Below are 8,615 nucleotides of genomic sequence, written 5' to 3' on the forward strand. Positions count from 1 at the left end.
CAGCAAGCAGGGACTGTTAGGGTCTGAAGCTAGGCAGCGGTAAAGTGCTCCCCAGTACACAGACATCTGGATTCCAGAGTTGAAGAGGAGGAGCAGGCATGGGCCTGCCATACAATGGCTTCTAAGTCTTGCTTATGGTTCTGAACAGCTGCAGGGCTCTCTGCCTGAGTAAGACAGGGCTACTGTGGGACCACAGGCATGAAGGCAACAGAGCCCCGAAAGCAAAAGCATTGGTGACATTCAGGAACAAGGCTAGGAGGGACCCCATAGGCCTTTAGGCAAAAGCTAAAGCTCAGAGAAAGTCAGGGCATATGAAGGAAAGAGGTTCAAGAAGAAAGGAGGTCGTTTCTAAAGGACAGCCCCACCCCCAAACTACCGCCCTGCAGCACATACACACAGACACAAATACACACACACAAACATGCACACACACACACACACACACACACACACACAGGGCCCACTGCAAAACAACTCAGCCCAACCCTCCATGACCTCCCACAGCGGATTACCTGGCCTGGCCCCAGAATCCCTCAGGGCCTAGCCCCTGATCACAACTCACGGTGGGCTTGTGTGGCAGACAGCTCTCTCTTGCCTCTGTAGGGTCCCACCCACCTGGCAGAACTTGGTACCTCTGGGTTTCTGGCAGGCACCCAGCTGGGAGCATAGGCAACCACACAGTCAGGTACCCTCTCCAGGAACTACCTGAAATTTCTGTAGGCTGAAGGTAGGCCTCTCAGAGAAATGTGTCCCAGCCAGGCTGACCATCAACCATTCAAAGCAAGAGGACCAGTACAGATAACTCCCAAGCTGTGGCCAGCCACTGCTACTGCCAAATACAGGAACTGGTGGGGGCTAAGCTGGCCCCTGAATTCCTTCCTCTCTCCCTCCCTTCTCCATCACGGCCCTCAGCTACAAGACTGAAAGAGCCCACCCCCCACCCCGTCTCCTCTGGCTGAACAATTCGAAACCCCCTCATATTCCCCACCTTTCCTGGGTCCTCTTCTACAGAGGACAGAGATATCTCCTCACCACTACAGGCCTGCCCAGCCTCCCTCCTGCCCCTGTGGACCGAAGTCCCAGGTCCCAGTGGTCCCTCTGTCCCAAAGCCTCTCGAGCCAGCAGGATCAGCCACTCAGCAAATACTCTCCAGAAGTAATTGGATGTGATGGAATGAGGGCTTTTCAGTTCCTGAGCGAAAGTCTCTGGATGTCATTTAATGGCACAAAAAATAAAAGGCCCAGACCTCCCGCCTACCACCGCTAGGACATCATTAATCTCCATGGAAAGGCATCAGTACTTCCATCACTGTGTCCAGCCCTGGCGAGCCAAACAAATTACAGACCTGAGCCGGCCTCTCCATGGGGTGGTTATTAGGTTGGACTTAACTTTGTGCAGTTTTCTTCAGAGCCACCATCCCCTGCTCTCCCAAACTCGAGAGTAGAGCAAGGTTAAGGCCAGGGAAGAGGCTGAACACCTCGGGGTTAGACACTTGCCTTGGGGCTCTAAGGCAGCTAAGACCCAGGGTGCCTATATGGACTGCCTCAGGCAGAAGTCCAGAGCCAATAGCTAAGAACCTGGTCTTTTTTTATTTTTTCCTCTCCACTTTATCTGAACCTCCACCTTATCTCTTTTTGCCTCCCTTAGCCTTCCAACCCCACATCCCTAAGATGAAAGGACCAAATGGGAAATCAGATGAAAACTATCTTTCGCCAGAGTAGAAGCAGGTGGCACGGACCTCTGCTGGCTGGAAACCTGGAAGTAGGCTTGCAGGATGAAGAAGGGTCTGAGAGCACCAGTCCGCAGCCAGCTACAAAGCTGTGCTACTAGACACGGCCTCCCTGAGCAGGACTGGTTTCGTTTTCTTCCAATGTTAGTTAGATAATATAAGAAACTCACAGAGGCCACTGAAGCTAGATAAAGCAGCTACCACTGCCTATGCCTAAGAGAGGCCCAGGGAGGTCCTGCCAAAGTTCCATAAATGAGGCAAGCACAGAGATCTACTCAGCTCATACACACATATTCTAAGGAAGGAGCCGTCCATCTCATTCCCCTGAGGCCTGTAGATGGCATGTACACACATGGCTGCCACTTCCAAATTCCAAAAGCCTGCCCCATGGACTCAGGACCTAGAATGGAGAAAGTGACCATGAACATCTACCACCAAGGCCATTCCAGATCTGCTAGCCATGGAATTCCCTAGGAGTGAGCCTCAGGGAAGTAGTCCCTCCCCCGGATGCTGAAGAGGGTCCTTCATCTTTCATACCCCCGGTGCCTAGGGAGAAGTCAGGCATACCGCGTGTGGCTCAATTTCTTCCAGGCTTTTAGACAGTGCTCCTCATGCTCCCCTTGCTCCCTTCCACCACCAAGCTGACATCAGCACCTTGGCCAACTTCACCAGCTCTTAGCAGGAACTGTGGCCGCTTGGCTAGGCTGCCAAGGCTGCTTCTGTAGGATGAAAGGGGTGCCCCTAGGGTTGTGTGGAGACCAAGCTGATGTGTGTGGCCCTGATGAAGGATCACCAGCCTCTGTGTTGCTCCCCCGGGGTATAAGAGAGCAGCCTTCTTCTAGCCGCCTCTGACAAGTACACTCACCCACCTGTCCTGTCCTAAGAAGAATCCTCATGGCTACCAGGGCAGTGGTCCTACCCTCTTCCTGCAACACAGAGACAGAGCAGTGCCATACAGGAAGGGGCTTTCCTTCTAGCAGTGACCACAGAAGCCACAGCTCTCCATTTCTCCCCACATGCCCCTGAGGGCCTGACTCACCACCACCCCTCTTCCTTCTGGAGCTTACTCTGGGTCAGTTCCTCCCACCTTCTGTGGCAGGAAACAAGTGGGGGTGTGTAAGGGATCCCTGCTGAGCCAAAAGGAAGAGGCAGCAGGAGACAGGCCAGCCCAGATCCCTGGCTTCGTGGAGCTGCTGCCCAAGTTGCTGAAAACCATGGGGTTGCTGGAACTGTAGCTGGAAGAAGCCTGAGTATCTCAGGACACTCCAAGCTCACACAAAAGACAGCTGCTGGGTTGGGGGTGGCCAGCTCTGCACGAGGGAGCCAGGCCTCTCTCTCGGGACATAGGGGATTTCTTCCCACCAGCTTGCTCTGATCTCGTGACTGAGTTTCAATTCCCTCATTGACACCCAGGCTCCTTCCTGTCATACTCAGTGAGGAAAGGAGAAAGCCTCCTTGTGCCTTTATACCTGCCACACACCGCTTCACCCAAGATCCCATCTCGGGGACACACACACACACAATCATGGGTGGGGGTGAAGGCACGCAAGCACACGCATACAGAGGATACACCAACAGGTGCTTTCCAAGGGTCAGATAAACAAGATTTCTTTCCAGCCAGCTGGGCCCCTTGGGTACAGGGTTTCTAGCCAGGCACAATGTACACAAAAGAAGGGTAACACACCGTGGAATTGCCCAGTGTACTAGGCACCTACGTACAGGCCAAGCCGGGAGCACCTCAGCCACCTTCCCAAGACAGTCGCATAAGCTCTAACAACCACAGACCCTGAGGCAGAGTCAAGCACTCAGAAACTGAGTCAGACAGGGTTGAGGGAACCTTGAAAAGCCTTGAATCCCCATCCCTGTACCCCATCCTGCACCACCACCCGCATCCCGTCTGTGAGCCGAAATAACCACAGTCCTCCACATTAGAAGAGACATGAAGGAATGTACTTAGCGCTCCCGTGAGAACCGACGGCTCCTAGGAAACCCTGCAACTGTGTGCTGTCGCCCTTCCTTTCATTGTTTCCACTCTCATCGTTACAGCTTTGGGAGCTGGTATGAAAAAAAAAAATTGTCTGATCCTTACCTGGTGGGGAGGTGACCTCATCCTCATTATACAAGCAGTAGTGGATACAGTGGATATAACGGGGGGCGGGGAGGGAGACATATCAGGGGCCTATGACCCTAAGGCGAGGCTCTGCAGAGACAACCTCATTGGCGCTCCAGCATCTGGATCCCATCGATGACTGGTCCCCACAAACCACGGCATATTGGCCACTGCGTCTCTGTGTTACGGGCAAGGCCTTCCTCGGGTGTTTTCCCACCCAAGGAAGATTGCTAGAGTTAGCCACCCCTAAAAGAATAAAACACTTCAGGACACATTCGAATTGCAGTTCTCCACATAAACAGGAAAAGAAAAAAATTAGCGTATGTATATTCCACGAAGTAGGTGGGGGAAGATATACAGCAAATTACTCGTTAGCTGAAATCCAAACCTACCAGTGCTTCCTGAATTTTCCTGGCAACCCTCTACCCAGGATGCCCAAAGCTCAGGATCTGAGAAAGGAACAAGGGCATATACATCCAAATACTTCCTTCAACTTTCTCCAGTGCCCAGGCCTATACACACTCACTTTCCTGTCACAAGACCCGTCCACTTTCATCACATAAGGTCCATGTTGGATTGTCTGCCCCTGAGAAGAGACCCATCTGCCCTAGGCACTGAATACGATTCTCCAACACCAGGCAGGGGAGATGTCTCCCGTATTTGATACCCATCGAGGATCTAAGCGCAACCCTTTTCCCCTTCACCTCAAGGAGGAGCCGTGTTTTATGGGGTGATTGGAGCCCTGATTTTTGTAAGAAAATCAGTAGATTTCAGCCAGTTTCAGCCCCAACAGCTAGAGCAAGCAGGCCTGATGAGACGTAGCCTCCATCAGAACTCTGAAGAGAAGAGGGGATGGGAAGAGTCGACACCCAGCTGATGACACTCTCTTCTCCCCGAAAAGCATATACTGCCTCACCTGACAACCAAAGGCGACTCTATCTATTCAGAGCTCACCTGCCCCTGTCAGGTCAGCTCAGGCCATCGGTTATCTCTTACTGTTTCTCTGTGGTCTGTCTGTCTTTCTAGGTGCTTGGAACCTAGACAAATTTCTGGTGGCTCACAATCTGAACATTCTCGAGGCAAGCACCCAATTCATGACCGAGTTTGATGGGGAAATACCCAACTTTAATAAAGTTCAAAGGAATGACGGGGATGACACAGAAGATAGAAGATAACTGATGACAAGGTAGAAGATAACTGTTCACTGAGCTGCAAACTTTACCTTCCAGGTGTGTGTCCATGTCATATAATCCATTACAGATAGCCTGGGGACAGAACCTCCTCCTGGCATCTTCCAATTTTTTTAAATAAATAATTAGTTTTAAAAAAAAGTCGCCCAGGGCTTAGCAGTTTGCTTTCTAACCTGCATTCCTCTGAAAATCGATAAGGAAGGGCTGGGGAATTGCCTCAGGCAATAAAGAACTTGCCTTGCAAGTATTAGGAACTGGGCTAAGATGTCCAGAACCCATGAAAAAAAAGTCCACTGATAGGAACACAGTAATCAGAGGCAAGCAGAAGTGACCCCAAAGCTCGAAGGCCAATAGCCTTGGCTACTTTGCCAATATCTGAGCCAATAAGAGACTCTGTCTTAGCCAGGCAGTGGGGACACATGCCTTTAATCAAAGCAGAGACAGGCAGATCTCTGAATTCAAGGCCAGCCTGGTCTAGAGTGAGTTGCAGAGCAGCCAGGACTCCACAGAAGAACCCTGTTTCGGGAAAATGATAGGGGGCGGGGGATGGGGGGAGAGACTCTGTCTTAAACAAAATGTTGAATGTGCCTGAGGAACAACGATGCTTGAGGTTTTCCTCTGATGTCACATTCATGCACAAACACATGTATGTGTGCAAACACATCTACACGAACACACAGACACAGAAGGAGGGGGAGGAAGAAAAAGAAGAAGAAAGAGGAAAAGAAGGAGAGAAGAAAAGAAAACCAACAAGGAAGTCTAGACTGGTTTCTACCCTGGATCTGAGGATTTCGTACAAATGTAAGCATGGCAGGCTGAGAGCTAGATAGACAACTGGAGACCAGGGCCCAGGGCCTAAGTTGCCAAATCATTCATCCACCCTAAAGCCTCACCTCCCCAGCTACGGCAGTGAGGAAGGAATCAAAAGTAATGAAAACTGGGGTTTTGACCATGGCCCTTTCCATCTCCAAGGTTCTTGGCTAACAACCCTTACTCAGTGACTTCGGCTGGCACCTGGTTCCATACTAGACCCAGGGAAGACAGAGAGAGGTACCAGTTTGGTGGAGGTTAACAGTTCTGGGTGAGGGCATTAATCATCTGATAGTCACAATCAAGTTCTAACAAACTACAGTAAGTGTTATGAGGCTGTAAAGGGGGCCCCTGGTTTCTGGCAGGAGTGGAAGAGGCAAGGCCCCTTGAAAGATGTGGTATTTAAAGTTGTGGCTGGAATGTGGTTTAGGGCTTACTTCAGTGGCTAGAGATAGCGGCAAAGAGTTTCTTAGAGTGTCACCAAGCTGCTGGCAGGAACATATGTGGCCTCCTCCAGAAAATGAAAGCCCAATAAAGTAACTGGAATGAAGCACGCAAGAAAGATATTTAGGGAGGGGGACATGGGGGAAAGAGAGGGAGTTCAAAGGGAGGAACTGGGAGGTGAGAGTGGAGAGGAAGTTCCAATTGGGATGTAAAGTAAATTAATTAATTAATGGACAGAAAAGCAAGATATTGGCTGTATATGTTGGCAAAGGCCAGGCCAGCCCTCATAACCATGTTATAATTTTTCATTGAATCTATAAAAAAAAAAAGTAGGAAATCATAGATTGCTACTTTCGTGTGCAGCATGAACCATAGCACCTCAGCTGTTTTACCCCTACTCTAGTCCTTTCTACTCCCCTCAAGATCCTCTAGATCAGGTTCCCTCCAAGATTTACTAAGACCTGGAGGCTGTGGCCGAGACACCGCAGCACTGGTGACTCATGGACAGCGTGCTTCGAGATCCCTAGACCAAAGGGATCTGTGATGGGAAGTAGCCTCATCATGAAGCTGAGCATGCTGTTACCACCTTCTCAGAGGCATACCCCATGATAGCTACAAGGTAGAGGGGCCCCAGCTGACCCTTCACCCTGTGGAACACTCTCTTAACCCGTTAGTTAATTTTCAGGATTGAATCTAAGGAATGCAGTGAGGTGGGGTACTGAGTCTGTGACTCGGGAGGAGAGTATTGGATTCTGCCCCATTCCATTGCTAGGTTCAGACCCCACCCCCGCCCAAAAGAATAGGAACAAATGTTTATGTTCCAGGAGCACATTATGATGCCAGCCCAGGGCAAAAGGAACCTCCTGCTCTCTCTACCCTACCAGACAAGCCTGTGAGCAGAGCTAAAATAAGAAACAAAAGGAAGTTTCCATTTGCAGTGTCATGGAAGACAGCCACAAAAGGGACTTTTTGGGTTCCACGTTCCCTGGAACTTTCTATCCATAACCCTTACCATGCCAGATGCAGAGCGTAATTGGCAGCTCCAATTGGTGCCCAAGACTAGAATAAATAGAAGGTCAGCTTGCTAGAACAACCCCAAATTGAGACATCCTCCCTCTTCTGCTTTTAATTCCTTGTGGCTAACATGTTTATTTTGGGGTAAGGAAAAAAAAATCGGATGTTTATCCTTCGAGGAAATTATCAGCTTGCTTTCTTTCCCTTTTTTTCACCCGTCCCTTCTTTTGCCCTAGAGTTTGAGGTTTTGAGTTCAGCCTCATGAAGGACCTCCACTCTTCAGGTCCTAAAAAGTGAAAAAGAAAGCAGCTGGCCCAGGCCCTAGGCTGGAGCCAGCCCTGCCAGAACCACAGTGGAAAGTCTGACTGGGGTAACGGGGAAGCCTGGAGTCCACAAAAGTGACTGCTGGGGGGCACCCCCTCTCAACTCAGCTTTTTTCTTTGTTTGTTTATTGTTGTTTCAAGACAGGGTTCTGTCTGTGTAGCCTGGCTATTCTGGACTCTCTTTGTAGGCCAGGCTGCCCTCAAACTCACAGAGATCCGCCTGCCTCTGCCTCCCAGAGTGCTGGGATCACAGGTGTGCGCCACCACGCTTGACTCAACCTTTTAGCTGCAGAATTCTGTGGGCCTCACACCCCTTTTCCATCAGCTGCTCCATGATAAAAATGAAGGCGTGTAAATGGCCAATAAATACGTAAGGGAATGTACTGTGATCCTTTACACACTGAGGAGAAATGACTTTTTTTTTTTTAAATCATCGTTGTCGTCGTCGTCGCCGCCGTTGTCAGACGTCACTTACCGAACACTCTCCGCGTGCTGTACACCACACCAAATGTTTTACATGCAACCCTGATTCATAACCTACTCAGGTCTTCATGCTTGTTCTCTCGTCCAGTCGCCACAACAGCCTAACGACGCGGGGAATAGCTCGCTCATTTCGTAGATGGAGGAATCAGAGTCCCTGCTCTCTGATTCATAAAAGGCAACGTCAGAATATCATACCAAAGCCTCTCGGGCATAATATTCAGAGGGTAACAGCACTCTTAATTTTACTCTCTGGGCAATATAAAATAAAGGCCAGGATTTTTATTCACTCAGGAGCTGGACTGAGCCAAAGGAGAAAGGCTGCTAGTACCATAATAGTTTAAGGTTTCAGCCGTCTTGGACCTTTGTGGAGAAGGCTAGAGCCTCCGAGTACTAAAGGCAAACAGGCTAGGCCAGTCCAGAGACCATTATCACCGCTCCCTCCTTGTCAAAGGCTGTTCCACGACTTCACCTTCACATAACTGAATCTCCCTTCTGTCTTCCCACACACACCT

Source organism: Psammomys obesus, unplaced genomic scaffold (genome assembly GCF_907164565.1).
Source record: "Psammomys obesus unplaced genomic scaffold, mPsaObe1.curated_primary_1811, whole genome shotgun sequence".
Taxonomy (NCBI): domain Eukaryota; kingdom Metazoa; phylum Chordata; class Mammalia; order Rodentia; family Muridae; genus Psammomys; species Psammomys obesus.